Here is a 21,434-nt window from a genome sequence, read left to right on the forward strand (position 1 = left end):
GAGGGGATGTGGCAAAATCGGGACATTGATGCATTGCTGGTGGAGTTGTGAAATGATCTGGCCATTCTGGCTGGCAATTTGGAACTATGCCCAAAGGGCTATAAAAGACTGCCTGCCCTTTGATCCAGCCATACCATTGCTGGGTTGGTACCTCAAAGAGATCATAGATAAACAGACTTGTACGAAAATATTTATAGCTGCACTTTTTGTAGTGGCAAAAAGCTGGAAAATGAGGGGATGTCCTTCAATTGGGGAATGGCTGAACAAACTGTGGTATATGCGGTTGATGGAATACTATTGTGCTAAAAGGAATAATAAACTGGAGGAATTCCATGCAAATTGGAGAGACCTCCAGGAAGTGATGCAGAGTGAAAGGAGCAGAGCCAGAAGAACATTGTACACAGAGACTGATATACTATGGTAAAATCAAATGTAATGGGCTCCTGTACCAGCAGCACTGCAATGACACAAGACAGCTCTGAGGGATTTATGGTAAAGATGCTACCCACATTCAGAGGAAGGACTGCAGGAGAGGAAACATATAAGATAAACAATTGCTTGAATGCATGGGCTGAGGCGTACATGAATGGGAAATAGACCCTGAACAAGGACACATGTTACAACCAGTGGAAATGTGCATTGGCCATGGGTGGGAGGAGAGCGGGGGGTGAAGGGGAAAGTAGGGGCATAAAGTATGAAAACAGGTTAGAAACAAATATTAATAAATGTCTAATAAAAAAAGAAAAAGAAACCAAGCATTATCTAATGTCTAAAACATAACAAAAAATTGGCAAAAGTTTGAATTTTGTTTCTGATTGCCTTTTTATTTCCAAAAGTTAGTGTTTATTTAATTAAAAACTCAACTATAGTCATAACCATTATGAAATGAAACTTTTCATTTCAGAAGCATAATGTAGGTCAGTGGCTCTCAAATTTTTTGATTTGGGACCTCTTTAAATTCTTAAAATCCATTGAGAACTCTTTGCTTTATGTGGGTGACTGATATTTATTGATAAATAACTATTGATATTTACCCTATTAGAAATTAAAACTGTGCTACCAATAGCTTCTCTAGTAGAAAGTGTGCTGATTTTGGAATCTGAAGACCTGGATTTGAGTGCATTAGTTCCATGACTTCTGGCAATATCTGCGATGCTCAGTATTATTGCTTATCATTTTCAGATAAGGTTAAATGACTTGACCATGGTGACACAGATGGTAAACAACAGGACCTTGAACCTAAGTCATTTGGCTCCCATCAGATGCAATCTATGTGCTTCTCCCTCTAATTTTACAGATGAAGAAACTATGGGGAAGGGAGATGTTCAAAGTTAAAATCTGAAACTATACCAGTGGTCAGCAGTCAATATCTTTTATAGAAATTCACATTTTCTTCCATAAGAGTATCTAAAGCAAAGTATGCTTATGTGCCTTATTAAATGTACCTTATTAAAAGGTCCAAATTAAATAATAGAATAAAATTACTTTGGAAAGTGTAAAGTAATTTCTTGTTTATTTTTTTAAACCCTGATTTCTTCTTTATTAATAAAGACCCAGGTATTACTGAGAAGGGGTAGCTAGGTGGCCCAGAGAAAAGAGCACTGGACTTAGAATCAAGAAGATACAATTTCATGAGTTCAAATCAGACCTTAGACACATACAAACTGTGTGACTGTAGACAGATTGTTTAACCCTTTTGCCTTAGTTTCCTCCTCTATAAAATGAGCAGCAAAACATTGTATGAACTTTGCCAAGAAAATTCCAAAATGGGGTTGCAGAGAATTGGACACAACTGAAATGACTAAACTACAAAAAAATTACTGAGAAGAGCAAGTGTGCCCTATTGAGCCCCCCCCCATAATAGCATTGCATAGATCTATGAATTTCATAAATCATTTTCCATGATGATAAGAACAATGACTATAACAACCATGACAAAAAACTGAGAAATCCCCTGAGGGAACTCCCCTACAGCTCATGCCAAGAACAGTCCAAACTACATGGGGAACAGATCTTGTTTCTATTTTGCCTCTCCAGCAATGATAGCTAATCTTTGGGGAACTGCAAAGCTGAAATATTATGTTTGGTCTCACAACCTCCAAGTCAGTCTTGAGTGGAAACATAGTAGGCAGCCATCCAGATGGTATAATTTTATGCATTTGTAGGATCTTAGAGTTGAAAGAGACCATAAAGATAATTTAGCCTAACAATTGAAGTTCTTTGTATTGAGCAGAAATCTGCTTTCCTATCATTACAAAGTATTAACTTTAGTTCTGCTAGGTATGTGTTGGTAAATGTTTAACAACCAGCTCTCTAAAAAACAGTATATGTAACATATTTAAAGTTTAATGCATTATCACTTTCTCTTAAACAATCAATAAACAATCAAGTTCTGATATGTAGCATTTGCCCTATGTCTAATGCTCATCCTGAAAATTTAACAATTTGTACTTCTGAGATGGTGTAGACCAGTGATGGCAAATCTTTTAGAGGTTGAGTGCCCAAACTGTAACCCTCAATGCTGCATGTGAGCCCTTCCCCCATCCTTACTCCAGACAGGGGAGGGAGGAAGCACTCCCATTAGACTGCTAGGCAGAGGGGTAGGCAATGGGAGAAATGTCCTCAGGCACATGTAGAGAGGGGAAAGGGAGCAACCTCTTCCAGCATGCTCCAGCACACATGCCATAGGTTTGCCAAAATGGGTATAGACTGATTCCCTGAGTTTTATCCTTTAAAACAAAATAAAGCAAAACATAACAAAACATGAATATAATTCATTTTTTTGAAGACAGCTATAATGCCCCTTCCCCCACCAACAAGATTTCCCTCATCCTAGCTAAACAGATCTAAAAAGTTCCCTGAGACATTACTTATATTGGTATGATTTCCAGACCCCCTTCTCCAACCTGGTGACCTACATTTGGATACATTCTAGTGTCTCATAGACCCTCTTAAAATGTGACGCACAAAATTAACCACTTCAGGGTTTGGTCTGAATGAAGCAAAGTATAAGATGATTGCTAACTGTTTTCTAATCCTAGATATGACTCTTCTATCAGGGCAGCACATTAACTTTTTTTTCACCTGTGACATATTCTTGGTTAACAGAGACCTTGTGGTCATTTTCATGTGGCTGGTACTGACTGACCAAAATATGTCTTGCAACCAACTTGCAATGGTGCCTGAAATAGCATTAATAGTGCAACTAGAATATGTTGGATTAGGATGCCAAAAAGCCATCTTTAAAAAATACCAATTTGTGATCTGGGAAAGATAATATTTACAGCGATTATCGTCCACTAATATCTTCATGGGAATTAAACAGATTTTACAGGCGTCTTTTTTAGGGACCTGAGGGGATGAAACACAGGTCTGTGAAGTGTTGTTTTGATAATGGGGGCAATGGTCTGGATTGTGAGACACAGATTGGAATAGGAAGCCTGAGAAGAGCAATGAGGTATGGGGATCCTAACAGCTGCCAAGAGGCGGATAAGTAGGGCACCAAAGAGGGAATGCTAGGTTCCAAGATCTATTTGCTTTATGGTTTTGACAAGATATGGCCTTTCATGATTCATAATCCTTACCTTTTTCCTAAAAATGTGTATAGTATATCCATGCATGAAAATAAGTAATATTCTGTCCCTGGATATAAGTTGTAAAATACATATATAAATCACATAGTACCTTTTTTTTGCCTCAGATCTGTAATTTCATTCATGTAAGGTATGCCCATGATATGGAGGAAACTTGTGAATTATGTTTCTGATTAATCTTCTAGTCCCAAAGCTAAGTGCTTGTTTAAGTAAGGGGCTCAGAGTTGATCCTAACCCTTAGAATTTGAAAGTATGTTTTCATTTCACAAGAAGACTACTTTTTTTTTCTAGGACACTAACTTTAATAATGTTTTCCTATACTAATAAATATAATGTGGCAGCTTTAATGTAGTGAAAGAAGTGATAGTTTTGGAGTCTAGAGTCCTGGGTTTTCAATTCTGCCTTTCTAGTTGTTTGATCTTTATCCAGTTTCTTAGCATTTTGAACCCCAACTTCCTCATCTCTAAAGTGAGATGATAACATATACAACATCTAACCACAGAACAACAACTTGTCTGTGATTTCCAGGGTTCAAGAGGTGACTGGGACACTGAGGTGACTTACCAGTGGTACACCAAGCAGTGTGGGTCAGAGGCCCATCCTCTCTCCCCTGTGCCGTGTTGCCTCTTGTATATCAGGTGCATACTTCAGTATTTTAAAGATCTGTGATTTCCTCAGTGACTGCCTTTAATCAGTATGGATCATTAACCCCTCTCCATCACTTATAGACAGTCTTCTAGAGCTGCTATGGCTGAAACAAAAGCCATAACCTAGTGGTTAGAGCATTAATAATGTGCTTCTCTGAACTTACCTAGGCTAGTCCTCTAACAAAAGGCATGTAGTCCATTGCTCCTAATGTGCTCAAGGTCTTTCGATTTGCATAGGATCTGATAAAGCTTGAATTAAACCAACCCCAAAGAATAAGAGGCCAAAGTCAGTCCCATGCCAGGACAAGACATCTGAACGAGACATTAGTGAGGATAAAGCATATAAATCATCTTTGACATACATGTTTATATCCATATTGTATGTATATATTTCATATGCATGTGTAAAGGCAGTGTAGAATATAGGGTTGAGCTCTGGAGTTGGAGTCTGGAAGACTTGGATTCAAATCCTACCTTATGTGACCCTGGGTAAGTCACTTAAACTCAGTTTCATTTATTTTCATTGTAAATTCAAGAAGTTGGCCTCGAGGGCCCCTAAATTCCCTTTCTAGTTCTGAGCAGACCATCCCATGATTTATGATACCTTCAGCATGCATAATGTCTATCTACCTCTGGCGACTCCCTAGTATTTAGCTATTAAGTCATGAATAGCTGACAATCTGAGTGAGTGGAGGGCATTCCCAAACTGAGAGGTCCCTAAACTGACAGAAAGCACAGCTATTTTATGTATTATTTCATTTATTCAATAAGTATTTATTTTCTTCTATATGTCAGATACTGAACTACATACTGGGAATACAAAGTCAAAAAAAACAAAATTCCTGACCTTATAGTGCTTACAATCTAATGGAGGAAATCACATGGAAACTTATGTACACATGTACATATTTGTACACGAATATGCATGTATATATACATATATAGTAATTTTTAGGAAAAGGTTGCTACAACTAAAAGTATAATGGTATACATATTTACACACAGGTGCTAGTGCATATTACAAATACATTCCTTGTTATGTATGTCTGTGACAAGTACAGTGTATGTGGTATGTGTGCATAGTTATATTACACACATGTGATATGTCTATAATTTTGGCTGTGTGTATATACATGTGTGTGTAGTGTATGTGTGTGTCTGCATAGGCACATTAATACATTCTTTTCTTTTTAAACTCTTACCTTCCATCTTAGAATCGATATTGTGTATTGGTTCTAAGGCAGAAGAGTGGTAAGGGCTAGGCAATGGGGGTCAAGTGACTTGCCCAGGATCACACAGCTAGGAAGTGTATTAAGGCAGATTTGAACCCAGGACCTCCTGTCTCTTGGCCTGGCTCTCAATTCACTGAGCCACCCAGCTATCCCCTGATATGTTCTTATAAATTTTGATCATGCAGAATGATATACAGTTTAGCAGTCTGTTGAACAGAATGTCTAATTTGGAATCAAGATTATCTCAGATTCTTACTCTGAACCATAGTGAAGTCCCTGTATCTCTCAGGTTCAGTTTTCTCATCTGCAAAATAGATAGACTAAAAGCCCTAAAATTATATATGTATGTACACACACGTACACATATAATGTTTTGTAAAGCTTAAAGTATTATTTAATGATAGGTATGATTGATTTGGCTTACAGTTTGGAAAGTACTTTATGTTTGGAGATTTTTAAAAATCTCATTTAATCCTCACAACACCACTGTGAGGTAGGTATTGTCTTCATTTTACAATGTCAGAGAAATTCAGTGAGTTGCCCAGAAAACAACTAATAACGGTGTGATGCAGAATTGGAACACAGGTCTTCTTGACTTCAAGTTCAGTGCTTTTATCTACCACCTAGTTGTTTTCTATTATTTATGTGTATGTGTATAAATAATATGTATGTGTAGGTATGAATTAAAATTTTATTTTGAGCTTTGGCCTATAGACTTTGAAGACCTTTTCCCTATTAAAAGTGAAAATCCCCATTATGAAGTCATTCTTTCCATTGCCTAGATAAATGCCCAGGAGAGCCAAAAAACTAAGAACTAATCCATATTCTTAATGTCTTTAACAAGGAAGATGAAGCCCTATCAAGATATATTCTTAATGTGTTTAATAGGGAAGAAGGAGCCTGCATTTTTAAAAATTAGATTTCTATTTAGGAAAGCTATAATAAATCTAGACAACATACTAAAAAATAGAAACACCACCTTGTTGACAAAGGTTCATATAATCAAGGTTATGGTTTTTCCATAGCAATGTATGTAGCAATTTCCCATAGCAATGTATGACTGTGACAGTTTTGAAGTGTGGCATTGGATAATACTTTTGAGGGTCTTTTGGACAGCAAGGAAATCAAATCAAAAGAAATTAATTCAGACTAGTTATTAGAATACAAATAGTAAAGCTGAAGCTAAAATACTTTTGCCACATAATGAGAAGACAGGACTCTTTGGAAAGGACCTTGATGTGGGGAAAGATTGAAGGCAAAAGGAGAAGGAGTTGGTGAGATGGACTGATAGTGTCATAGAAGCAATAAATATGAATTTGGAAGAGAGTGGAAGACAGAAGGGTTCATGAAGAATCAGACACAACTAAGCAAATCAACAATAATGATTTGAGTTGCATATCCTAAATTACTCTGTCCTGATTCATACTGCAAAATAAGTGACTATCTTGTCACTAAATAACATGGTCTTGAAGACATTTGATTTTAACTGATTTAAAAGGAAACAAAATGACTTAGATTATTTTACTCATTTACCCAAAGGGCTATATGTTGTCAAAAAATGAGAAAAATATAAAATTTTTCTTCTCTTCAAATGATTGCATATGTTAGCTGGTTCCTAACATTCTGACACTCCCAGGTATCTCTAATTCCAGGACTCAAAGAATTCCAGATGGAAAACCCAACTCAACTGTTTCCCCAGCTTTTATCTCTACCGCTAAAAATGTGTTTTCTCTCACTCAAACCACCAACGGAATAATCCCATTCTGTGTTTAGCAAATTGGTTAGCCTAACTCTAGTGTTAATCTCTAGTGACAAAATCCTTGTAGAATTATTGTGAGATTTGAGCATTCAATCAATCTTAGAGTGGTTTATTATGAAAACAAATATGAATTTTATCATAATTCTTGCTTCTGTGAATAGCTCCATTTTTCTGAGGTTAAATTGGTATGTTGGTGGTATGTCCTCACTGGAGCAGGCCAACATGACCTCATTTGAAGCCCATTAAGCTGAGGTTATAGCAATGGAAAGACAAAAGGATTTGGAGTTGCTTCCTAGGAGGAGGGGAAGTTGAGAAATTACTTAATTGTCTTCAAATACTTGAAGGGTTTTTAGAAAAATTCTGAACAGTTGTTTCTATGTCAACGAAGTACAAAGTAAGGAGATCAAAAGACAGAATTATAAGGTGTCTTAATATCATGTAATTTTATTTCTTATTTTACATACGAAGTGTCTCTTTACCCCAGATGATAGAGTGGCTTGCCTAAGTTCCCATAAGTAAGGAGCTTGGATAGAACGGGGATGCCAATCAAGTACAGCAATCCCATTTCTAAACCATGCTTGCTCAATCATTAACTCTGGTTAGTTTGTTCATTCACCTATAAGAAGGCAGGGGCTAGACCAGATACACTCCAAAGTACCCTTCTGGTTTTAGGATTCAATAAATATGAAATTCTATGCAGTCCAAGTTGAGCTTGAGTGGGGAAGACCATTCCCATCAGGGCCAAGCCCAAGCTGAGTGACTCTTCTTTGTCTCTAGAAACCTTTCCCACTGTGTCACACCATCCTTTTGAGGACTAAGGATCAAACTCCGGACTTTCAGCTTATGAGACTGATATACTGCCTATTGCACTAAAGAGTCACTCAGCTTGGGCTTGGCCCTGATGGGAATGGTCTCCCCCACTCAAGCTCAAATAAGGTCTATTGTTAGTCTGAGACTAGTGAAGCTGGACTCTCCCTCAGGAAGGAACTCTCATGTGACAAGGTCAAACCTGAGGCTTTCATCTTTAAGCTAAGGAAACTGGGGTTCATTAACTCTTTCTAGGCTACAAGTTTGGGGGTTTCTAGATTCCATGTTGACACTATGAAACAAAATAATAAAGTTTTCCCAAATATTTGATGATGCTCTCCCCAATTTTTTTTTTTAAATTCTTCCAAGGGTAGTAAAGTAGTGGGCCTGGAGTCAGAAAGACCTGGATTCAAATTTGACCTCAGACACTTACTAGCTGTGTGGCCCTGGGAAATTCACTTAATATTGCTTGTCTCAGTTTCCTCATGTGTAAAATGAGCTGGAAAAGGAAATGGTAAACCACTTTAGTATCTTTGCTAAGAAAATCCCAAATGGAGTCATGGAGAGTCAGACTTAACGGCAATGACAGAGCAGCAACAACTTCTGATATGCAAAACGATGTTAGGTGCTTGATTTATAGAGTAAGACATGGTCTCTGCATTTATGGAGTTTACAGCTTAGTAGATTAAAATTTTTGAATGGCGAGGTCAAAAAGGGTCCCTAACACCTCTGTATTAGAGACCTTGCCTGAAATTGATTCCAAACCATTAATCAATACTAATCAATATTATAAATATGCAGCCAGCTGAAAATTCACCTTATTGTGTCAAGCTCACATTTTATCATTTCATTCACAGTGACCTCATGAGAGATATTATTAAATACTTTGATGAAGAAAAAAAAATATTGCTCTTGTCTGGAGATCTAGCAACCCTAGTAACCCTATAAAAAAAGAGATAAATCTGTCATTATGGGTACTTGAAGAACTCAGTTCTTTTTCAGTTCCCCCATTCATTTAATAATTCATTCTAAAATTTATTTGATGACTAATGTCAGACCACACAAATGTGTGACTTCTGAAAGCTACTCTATTTTAAAACAGGGCAAAATTTTCCAGGCTCCTATCTTCTAGAATTTTTCCTGTGTTCATGATTTCTCTACTACAACTGATAGTGGTTTTCAGACATTTGCCAGTTCTCTTAGCTTTCTAGGATACCACTTACATCATTGTGAGCTTTGCATATCGGATAATGTGCAGGACTTGAAATCAGGAAGATCTAGGTTCAAATTCTACTTTGTGTATACTTTATAGCTCCATGACCACAACAAGTCACTTAAAACTCTGAGCTTTTGTTTACTCATTGCCAAAATGTTTTTAAAATACCTAAAGTGAAAAGCAGCAGAGTAGTAATCAGCCTTGGAATCATGAAGACTCTATTCCTTCTTCTAATACATACAAGCTGTGTGAGCATTGGCAAATTGACCTCTCAACATTCCCAAGTAACTCTAAGACTGTAAATTATAGATATGTTTCTGATTTGCATCAGTAGATGTAGTTTCCATACTGAAAATTCCCTGGCCTGGTGAAGTCACAAGTCTGGACTATACCTCCCCCGAAAACAAGAATGGTAGAAGAAGCAGCAACAACCACTCCAGCATTTCTGTAAGGACTTAAATGAAATAATGTAAGTGAAGTACTTTGCCTATCCCTGGCCCTCATTCCTCACTTTCATTGCTACTTCCCACCTTTGTTATGACTTAACTGTAGTAGGTCAATACTCATGTCCCAATTTTGAGGCTTTGAAAATCCTGCCTTAGATTATTAACGTTTCATGGAAACTCAGGGGAAACGCTTTGTCTGCTTTATGACCCAAATTCCTTTAGTATAATCTCATTAAATAACTCTAAAATGGTTAATAAATATGTTATTATTAAATTATGTAAATTTGCCTATCTTGAGCTTTGATTCCTCCTCTAAAATGAGTTCTCTTCTCATTCCAATTTGAAGCCTCAATAAAGAAGCTAAAAGCAAAATGGGATTTGTGTAATCTCACTTTTCTCTGTTATCATTTAACCTTTTACCACATTTCCTAAGCAGGGATTCTATTGCTTCCTTGAAAATCTTCTTGTTCTGAATTCATACAGACATATCCATATTTATAAGGATATTCATATATATTTTTAAACACATATGTATGTCCATATTCTCTGAATTCTGAGAACCTTGTTTCACAAACCTTAAGTCTAGGATAAATGCCAAGAATGTCCTTCTTTTGCTTTCTCGTCATTTGTGTATCATTAACCTGTTCCTTACGTTAAAGAGGTAAGTCTTCTCTCGCTTCTAAGAAAGAAAGTTGTCATAAAGTCTAGCCTAGAATTTATCAGGTGTGGAGGCAGTTGGGTGACTTAGTGAATTGGGAGCCAGACCTAGTCGACAGGAGGTCTTGATTTCAAATTTGGCCTCAGAAACTTCCTATTTGTGTGACCCTGGACAAGCCACTTACCCCTCATTGCCTCGCCCTTACCTCTCTTCTGCCTTGGAACCAATGCACAGTATTGATTCTTAGATGGAAGGTAAAGGTCATAAAAAGATTAGAGAATTTATCAGATGTTTTTCTTTTACCAGAATAAGGGTTCCTAATAGATGTCTAGATGATTGAAACCCCACTTTTCGATCAAATATCTTGCCTCCGTGATGATTATAAGCCTGTATCAGGAAACCATCATGGCTACCCTACATCTGATTGGGTGGTCTGAAGTATATTTCCACAACCACCTGACTTCTGTTTCCTTCTTCTTTTTGCTTCACTCAAATGCTTTCCATCTTGCTTGTACCTCAAGATTAATGGACTTCCATCAATCACATTCAGCTTCTTAATATATAGTGCTACTCTTTCTCCCATTCTCTTACCAGGTCCTTTGAAAGAAAATATGACTTTCCATTGATATATTCCAGTGGCAAGTTCCATCTCACCAAGTCTCAATAATTTTGCTATTATCATGTTTACCTCTTAGTATTACAATTTTAAATTAATTTTATTTTCTATCCTTTGTTCAGTTGTATGTAGACCTTTGGGACTGTGAATCTTACTTCTGAGCCTTCTCCCTATTATTTTCATCAGAAAATTACTAGACATTTACTAAACTATGATGCTTTTTTCTTTGTTGCATGTATTGTTCTCCTAATATCCAATACTTCCAAACTTCAATATCTAGTGTCATAGTTTTATCCCATATTCTCCTTCCCTCTCATACATTGGTGAGAAACTCTCTTGCTTAGCTTAAAATAAGGTACATTCTGTACTTTGCAGATGCTGTCTAAGGTGCCTTAAAACTGACTGCACTAAGAATCATTTCTTAACTGAAATGTTCTTCCTCTTTTAAGGCTTAGCTCAGGTTCTGTTTTTTTCCATGGAGGTTTCCATTATCTCCCAAACTAGAAGATCTCTCCCAAACCCAATCTTTAAGGTCATTGTGTGGCATGCAATTATTTGAAATACAATTAAAACAGTAACAATTATAGTCATTTGTATGTGTGGTATTAATCTCTCCTGATAGCCCCCAAAGTACCTAGCAAAGATCTGGTTACCTGATAGCTACACAATATTTATTGATTTTTCTTATTCCCCATTGGCCATTTTTTCATCTATGTGTGCACAAGATCATACCTTCTATCTAGAAGGTGCTTAATAAATGTTTCATTAAATTGTCAGGTGCTGTCCTAGACTCATAATATCATGGGGGGGGGGGAGGGGTAACTCTCACCTACAGCCATTCAGATATCACATTGATCCACAAAAATCAAGAACAATGTTTTAATAGATTTTACCCATGGAATAATAAATAATAAAATGAATAGAACCAAAAGAACATTATACACAACTATGAAATTAATACTGGAAGAATAAATTGTGAGTGTTGCCTCTAAAGAGTGAACTCAAAGGTGAAAATATGAAAGAATTGATTTGTATAAACATGTTGAGCTCCCAGATGATATGTTCTGTGATGCAAGGCAGGTGGAGAGGGACTGGGACACTTGTGGATAGGATTTATTATGTGGATATGAAGAAAAATAAGGCAAACATGTAAGAGATTTCTGATCTCATTTATGTACAATCTTCTTTTTACTTGAATACAGAATGCTTGTTTTATTTTGGTTTCTTAAAATTTGGAATAAAAAAATTGTTTGTTCAAAAAATAAACTGAATTTAATAAAAAAAATAGATTTTACCATAACATTCTTATATTCTCTAAGTAAAATGTCTTTAAGACATAGAGATCTAACAAAAGAAAAGAAAGTCATGTGGGAACAGGATAAGACATTTATTTGCTGCAAGAATGGTACCAAGAATACTTTTAGGGATCCTACCAAAGTTGAGCCCACATCCCCTAACATTTATTTGGCTACAAAACAAAACAAAAATAAACTAGTTATTTTACTTAGCTGTGCAATAAACTATAGGATATTGAATAAAAAAGAATAATAATAACATAGCAACTTGTTCTAGGACCATTTCTATAGCACAAGATGAGGGGCATAATTATCTATAGTTATCATCAGTATTAAGATCAGGCAGTTATCAGAAGTTATAAATAAATTATCATTAAGAAGCCCAGGCTTAGCAATTGATACAGATTATACAACATAGCATCTACCAGATAGAGAGGCACAATCAAGTAGTTCACTACCCTTTATGAACTTTAGAAACAGAAACTCAATATCCTCATTATTTTTTATAAGGTAAAAGAGGACAACCTCAATATAACATATAGAAACCTGGAAAATGTCCTTGAGATATCAACCAATAAACTGGATTGGAAGCAGAAGCACCATCGTAGAAAGAAATGTTGCTCATAAGTGCTCATAACATAGATTCCTAAAAACTTAAGAAAGAAAACTGTAATAGACATTATACTGAATACTGTTTCCAAACTACATGGAAGGAAAAGCTTTAAAAAAACATAGCCCCTTAGGGGCAGCAAGGTGGCTTAATGGAACATTATAAGATGGCGATAACAGCTATTAGCATCTTTTGGTGATAGGAGATAAGTATATCGAGAAGGGAATTTAGAGGTTATAGAGTACAACTTTCATTTTACAGATATGTATAGGCTGCTATTCAGAGAGTATGAGTTGTTTGCCCATGATTATATGGCTAAAGAAATGTCAGAGGTAGGATGTGAATCTAGGCCATCCAAGTGCAGAACTCTTTGCCTTGTACCATGCTACCTTGAAACAGGATAAAATGCTACAAACTAGCAAAATACTAGGTTCCTGGAGCTTAGAAACTGTGGCAAAGATGTAAACTTGAGTCTTTGAACAAAATATATCAGTATTCCCAACCACATTCAGGTTCCCTCATGATATAATGCCTCAATATGAGCTATCATTAATACTAATAACTATTAGTTATATAATGATTTAAACCAGTGATTCCCAAAGTGGGTACTACCGCTCCCTGGTGGGTGCTGCAACGATCCAGGAAAGTGGTGATGGCCACGGGTGCATTTATCTTTCCTATTAATTGCTATTAAAATTAAAAAAAATTAATATCCAGGGGGCTAAGTAATATTTTTTCTGGAAAGGGGGCAGTAGGCCAAAAAAGTTTGGGAACCACTGATTTAATCTTTTCAAAGTACTTCATAAATATCATATCAGTTGGTCCTCACAACAATCTTGGGAAGTGGGTGCTATTATCATTCCCATTTTACAGATGAGGAAATTAGAACAGAGGTTCAATGACTCGTCCATGGTCACACAACTAGTAACTGTTTGAATATGGATTTGAATTTGGATCTTCCTGAATCCAGGCGCAGCACTGTAGCCACTGTGCTCTCTGGCTGTCTATCACTCAAATTCCTATAATCCTTTAAGGTTCAAATAGCATCCATGACAACCTGATAAAGTATATATAAATATTATCCTCATTTTAGAGATAAAGAAACTGAGCAATAAAGAGATTAAATGTTTTCCCAGCATTATACAATTACTAAATGTTCAAGTAATGATTCCAACTCTTCTACCTGCAAAAACTATGCATTCAGCACTATCCTGCTTTGTTTTTTAAAACAAACAAATGAAACATCCTCACATTCATGTATTTCTTGTTTATAATTTATGCAGAACTTTTTTCACAATAATCCTATGAGGTACATAATGCATTTTACAGATGGGATGAATGAAGCCCAGATAAATAAAGCAGCTTTCCCAAAGTCACACATCTAATTAATATAAGAGGCATGGCTGAAACCCAGGTATTCTGACTTATAATCCAGCCCTCTGGTTTCTTCCATGAGCCAACAATCTTGAATTTGTGAACCTTGCTGCTCAGTGGCTGCTAAGGCAGTAGCTATGTTTGTGCTCAGAGGCTAATTTGAAGGTAAGACCAGTTGGTGACTGCTTGGACTCCTCTTCACGTCAAATGTGATAATTCATTTTCAAAGGTGAATCCCTTGGATTTGTTTACAAATTCATCCTTTTCAAGCTTTCCAGAGGTATTAGAGGCAGCTGCCTTCCTTCTTTGTATCAGCTAATCCATGTCTCATTTACAGCCAGAGGAAATTTACAGATCTCTTCTCACTGACTCTCCCAATTCTTCACTAATTCCCTAATCATTTTGAATTATGTGAGGTTTACTGTGTGGTTCCTGGTCACCTATGGATTCCCTCACTTCATTACTTCTTGGCCAAAATTTCTTTGGAAGACTCCCCTGACAGATTTATATTCTGAGCATCAGACAGGAATGTGGTTCTCTGTTTTTCCTTGGCCTGTACTACATAAACATGTCCTGATGACACTGGCTGGGCAAGACCAGTGGGCCAGACCTGATCCAGAGAGTAATCACCGGGAGCAAGTGCCCCCTGAGATAGAAGTGCTGGTCATGTGAGCTGTGGCTCCCAAGGAAATGGATTTACTGACCAAACTCTTGATTCCAGAAATGCATAATAAGCTCGACTATACTTTGTGATGACAGGAAAGATTAAGTTGTTGTTGAGTTTTGTTTTTTTTTTAATAAAATCTGGCTGAAGCTTTTTTTTTTTCTTATCCAATAGGATTATGGAAGCAGCTGCAGAGTAGAGAAAAGAACTCTTGATCTGGGTTCTAATTCCAGCTCTGCCACTTACTATCATCAGTCCAATGACTTCCTTGAATCTCAGCTTACCCTTCTACAAGATGGAGATATGAATGTTCATATTACTTCACAGTGGTCTTGAGATAATATATGAGAGGCAATGTGTTTAAGGGAAACATTCCATACTTGTTGTTAGGAAAGTTAGATGGGTTTTTGAATTTTAAATAGTGTCCACATGTATGTCCTAATTAAAGTTGATCAACTAGGAATATCTATGGTATACAATAAATTGATCATAAATTGCCTGCTTGAGTTGACAGCTCTGTTAGCAAACTAATAATACTTTAATTACCTGGTTGCTGCTATCGTCACATGGAGGTTTCATTTACACATTTCGATGTACCCAAAGTTTCTGGATGAGGAGAATTCAATAAATAAGCACTTTTTTGGAGAATAAAAATCCAGGACAAAATCCAGTTTGTCTATTACTGATGGACTATAGCTGGTTTATAGCCGTTAGGTCAGTGATTCCCAAAGTGGGCACTACCGCCCCCTGGTGGGTGCTGCAGCGATCCAGGAGAGCAGTGACGGCCACAGGTACATTTATCTTTCCTATTAATTGCTATTAAATTTTTTAAAAATTAATTTCCAGGGGGCTAAGTAATATTTTTTTCTGGAGAGGGGGCAGTAGGCCAAAAAAGTTTGGGAACCACTGCTTTAGGTAAATGAATAATTTACCTTACTGCCTTTTCCCTGCCACACATTTCTCTTTTCTTAGAAAGCCCTCCCTCAGCCTCTCAATTTATCTAAGCCCTATCCAAATGGTAAGACATTACTCAAATCCAGGCTCCTTTAGGAAGACTTCTCTGATTACTCTAACTCACCATGATCATTCCCTTCTCACAGTGCCTACTGAATTACCACACAAATTCAGTTGTTCAATATTAATTGACTTCAGTTCAATGCCTTGATGCAGCCCCCCTTAATATAGGGATGTAACCTTCATTTAGTCTATATTACCCATAACACTTAACACAATACCAGAAAAAAAGTGGGTTCACAATAAATTCATAGTTCTACATTGTCTGAATATTTATATACTCATGCATGTTTGTCCACAATATCTCCTAGAGGTACCAAAGCATGGTACATGCTTAAAAAGATGGATTCAGAGTATGAAGGATTTTTTTTTGTGCTCTCCATGAGCACTGCCAAAGAAAATAAGGACATTACCAGCAATCAGGGGGTAAAGCAAATTGCTGTCACCAACAGTTTCTCCATTTGATTTTAGTGGGTGAGTGGGGACACACTGATGAGCAGGAAAGAATTCTAGAGAGAGGGCATTCGATTTCTGGTTTTTCTTGGCTCTTCTCACAATGAATTTTATCAGGTTAAGCTGAGAAAATAAAAAAAGGCTCAATATGGATATAGTATTGGCCCTGAGCAAAAAGGGTGTAGGGAAAATTCATATTGCTCCTTCACCCACAAATGAAGGACAGTAACTCTCCAGGTTCACTGAAACAGTCAAAGATATAGAATGTTAGAATTTAGAGGGGCCTTATAGGTCATCTAGCCCATTCTCCTTATTTTACAAGTGAGAAAACTGAGGCATAGAGAGTAATGACTTGCCCAAGCCCACACAACTCATCAATGGAAAGTTTAGGATCCAAAGCCAAATATTCTGACTCCATGTTTTTTTTTTTTTACTATACTTTAGTCAGTTAATAAGCACTTATTATACACTCATTATATGCCAGGCTATGAAGCTCCAAGAATATGAAGAGAGCCACGAACACTTCTCTGACTTTGAGGAGATCATATTTGTTTGGGGGAAGATAGCAGGTATGTATATATAAGATATATGCTTTGGACTTTCCTCTCACTGCATATGCAATCAGTTGCACAGGTCTATTGATTCTAGTTCCACATCTCTTATGTATAATCCCTTCTCTCCACTCACCCTGACACCAACCTCCTTCAGTTCACCTTTTACTCTGTCCATACTCTTTACATGGACCTCCATCCTTTGATACTTCAAGCACTTGTGATCTTCTTTATGAGCACTCCTCTAGCAACCTAGGATGATACTTTTCTATGATTTAGAAGATCTTTCAGAGTTAGTGTGGCAGAAAGATTTATCATCTCAATATGAAGAATTCAGAGAAGTATGGATCCTAGGATTATAAATCTCAAGTTGGAACATTCTTATTTTACAGATGAAGAAATTAAAACCCATGAAGCTGAAGTTACTTGCCTAAAGTCTCATACATCGTAAATGAGACCGATAGGAAATTAAGTCACAGTCTTCTGACTCCATAAGAAAACATATTAATTGATGCCAAGTGAAGCAAGCAGAATCAAGAAAACATTATGCACATTGACTACAAAAATATAATTGGAAAGAACAAAAATAAAAGCAGAAAATGAATTCTATGGAACTATGTGGTCTCAGAGAAGAGATAATAAAATGTATCTTTCTCATTCAAATCCTTGTAAAAGTGGTGACCATAGCTATGGAATGTTGCATACACAGTCAGACATGGTTAATATACTGGTTAGTTTTGCAAAACTTTTTTCTTCATCTTTTTTTAAACCCTTACCTTCCACCTTAGAATCAATACTATGTATTGGTTCCAAGGCAGAAGAGTGGTAAGGTCAAGGAAATGGGGGTTAAGTGACTTGCCCAAGCTCACACAGCTAGGAAGTATCTGAGGCCAGATTTGAACCTAGGACCTCACACCTCTAGGTCTGGCTCTCAATCCACTGAGCTACCCAGCTTCCCATCTTTCATATTTCTTTTTGCCTTCTTTGTTACAAGTATAACCTTCCAGGTAGAGGTGAAAAGAAGAGGGATATATTTAAAAAAAAAAACAAATGTAAAAAGTAAAAGATATCTTTTTTAAAAAGAAAATATTCATCACTCTAATCTCATAATAAATCTCTCTGAATTTAGCTACTTGGGAGCCTTGGATGACAGGGATACTTTCTATAAATGGCCTGGACTGACATCCTTTCCAACGTAGAAGAGCTTACACTCTACTGTGAACCAAGGATCATCTCTCCACCATGATGAAGCATATTAAGAGAACTATACTCATCAGACATTAATAGCTTCACTACCCTACATTTATTGTGTTCAACTTTTCTAAAAAGCATCCATATATATTATCTCATGTTAACTTCCTAATGATCTGAGGCATGTAGGGCAAGTATTATTATCCTCATTTGACAGATGAAGTTGCCAAGTTACAGGTGATTATGATATAACAGAAGTAATCCTGGACTAAGCTTGAAGCTCAAGTTTGAAGACTTGAGTTTGAGCCCTGGCTTTGCCCCTAACCTATTGTAAAACCAGGTATAAGTCATTTCCCCTTTTACAAACCTCATCTTCTTCTTCTATAAAACAAGGGAATTTAAAAAGTTCCTTTATTTCAACTTTCTGGTTCCTGTTGAGAGCACACCTTACTACAAGTCACCATGTTGTAAATTTGGCCTCATCTTTGATTCTCACTTCCTGTAATTCATCAGTTTTAAGGGTCTATTGATTCTACTTTCATACCTGCTTTATCTGATTTTTTTGAAGCCTTGCTCACTCTTTATCCGAAATATTAAAATGATCTCCTAAATGATCTATCTTCAGTCTCTTCTCTTGGCTCTCCAACCTATCCCCACAGGGGCTGAGATAATTTTTCTAAAAAATGTGTTTGATCATATGATTTCCTTGCTTGCATTTCCAGTGGTTCCCAATTACCTCTCTGTTAAAAAGGAAAGACCTTGGACTAACATTTAAAGTTGGCTACCAGTTGGTTACTAATGACCGACCATTCCTATCTTATATAACAGTTTACATCATGTAAACCAAGCAATGTGGCCTCCAGTTAGTCTCTGAAATCAATATGAGTGGGCTGCCCCGATCTTCCGATTCCTGGCAGCTAGGTGGTACAGTGGATAAAGGGTTGGACCTGGGGCCAGGAAGAACTGAGATCAAATTGGACTTCAGATGATTACTAGCTATGTGACCTTGGAAAAGTCATTTAATTATTATCTGTCTCAGTTTCCTCAAGTATAAAATGAGGATAATAATAGCATCTATCTCATAGGGTTATTGTGAGGATTAAATTAGATAATGTTTCTAAATATATTAATAGATAATAGGCGCTTAATAAATGCATATTTCTCTCTCTCTCCTCCCCCATTCCTTTTGGAAATCTCTTCTTTAAAGAGTCTAATCAATTATTGCCTCCTCTGTGTAGTCTTTCCTGATAATCTAAGTTTGAAATATTTTTCGCTTTTTATAGAATAAACTTTCTAGATTTTTCCATTGCCCACATCATTATCTGCTCTGTACTTGTCCTTTTTCTACCATTCTAACCCCTAAAAAGAACATTAACAGTTTAATATCAGGTGTTGTTTTCTTTTTGGAAAAAAATGAACTTCATACATGTTTATTAAATTAATGATACAGAATGATCTAGCCAAGGTGACACTTAAAGATTTGACCTGGAGGAGTATTGGATATCCGAGTTCTCCCTTCAGAGTCTTGACACAGAGAGGATATAGGAAATACAGAAGAAAGATCTCAGGATTTGAAATCCAAAGATGGATGTCTGAACCTTGGCTCACTCGCTCTATGACCTGGGACAAATCACTTCAGCTTTCCAGGCTTTGGTTTCCTCATTGTAAGCTAAGACTAGAGTCAATGACTTCTAAGATCCCTGCCTCTCAAAATGTTCTCTAGTTCTATGGCACAGTTACTTGGCTAAAGTTTGTAGGGTAGAAAAAACTCATGATTAAGTTTTCTGGAAACACAGCATGGTGGAAAGAGGACTAGACTTAGGATCAAAAAGGTCTAGACTTGAATCCAACGTCAGATACTTATTAGCTGTGTGACTATAGGCAATTCAAATTCTCTGAGCCTCTTATTCCTCAAGATAATAATAGCACCTGAGTATGCTATAGGCACTAGGTGACTCTGAACAGAGTGCTGGGCCTAGAGTAAAGAAGATCTGAGTTCAAGTTCAACCTCAGAAACTTACAGTATGACTGTAATCAAGTCATTTAGCTTCTGTTTTGTCTTAATCCACTAAAAATGAAAAGGTAAACTACTCCTCTATAAATGCCAAGAAAACCCCATGGACCATGTAAACGCCAGCAACAATATCATAATCAAAAAAAAAGTCAACACACATTTATTAATCTCTTTCTATGTGCTAAATGTTTTGCTAAGTACTGAAAATCAAAGAATGGCAAAAAAACAACCTCTGCCCTCAAAGAGTTCATGCTCTGATAGGGAAAACCACATGCAAAAAAAAAAAAATAGGATATACAAGATGCAAAGCATATAAATTGAAGGTAATCTCAGAAGGAAGGTATTGGCAATTTGAGGGACAAGAAAAGGCTTTTGCAGAATTTAAGATCTGAGTTGAGACCTGAAGGAAACCAAGAGATGAGCAGTCCAGGCATAAGGGATAGTCCATGAAAGGCAGAGATTGGGAAATAGGATGATGTGAGATAAGAAAGCAAGAAGGTCAGTGTTACTGGCTTCTAGAAGGAGTGGAGGGGGGCAGAGTAATGTATAAGAGTCTTGAAAGGTAGAAAGGAAGCAGGATGTTATGAAGATAAAATGAGTAAATGGAGTACAGTGCCTGACACACAGTAAGTACTTAATAAATGTTTATGGATTGATAATATTTATAACGTCTTTTGCAAACCCTTTGTTATATTTAGAATTCAGTTATAATGTTCATTCTACCATGTTGAAGATCCAAAGGCATTGTAAAAAATGCTTGAAACTCACGTTCTTTTCTCTTGGGCCAGCCTTTGCATCATCTTTGGGCTAATACCTATATCCATGCTTGCCCAAGGAACCCTTTCTTTACTTCTTCCAAGGCAATTTTGTTCCCCACTTCAGAGTCTACTCTGCAGCCCCTGTCTATCCTCACCAAGAATGTGTTGGAACTAGTAAGTGGTTTCTCACACCACAGAGGCAAAGGCCAGAGACTCAGGATGAAGCATGGCAAGATGAAATTTGCAAAGGAAAAACGGGGGGCCTTCTCTTTCCCCCTGAATGAAGTATTGCGACTAGCCTTGTCAGCTTGGTATTTGAAAGAAGTGGGTCAGGCAGACAGGGCTGGATAAATCACTGCAATTTGAAATGTCATTTTGCTCTCCTATCGTGTTTGAATTTCTTCCATATTACAATAGATCTTCTCTCCTAACCCAAGCTAAATTGAATCCCGCTTTCTCTGTTGTTGGAAGTACTCCGGCTAAAGTTTCTGGTGCTCTAAGGTTTGGATCTTTCCCAAAAGCCCTCTCCCTCCATC

This window comes from Gracilinanus agilis, chromosome 3 (genome assembly GCF_016433145.1).
Source record: "Gracilinanus agilis isolate LMUSP501 chromosome 3, AgileGrace, whole genome shotgun sequence".
Lineage (NCBI taxonomy): Eukaryota > Metazoa > Chordata > Mammalia > Didelphimorphia > Didelphidae > Gracilinanus > Gracilinanus agilis.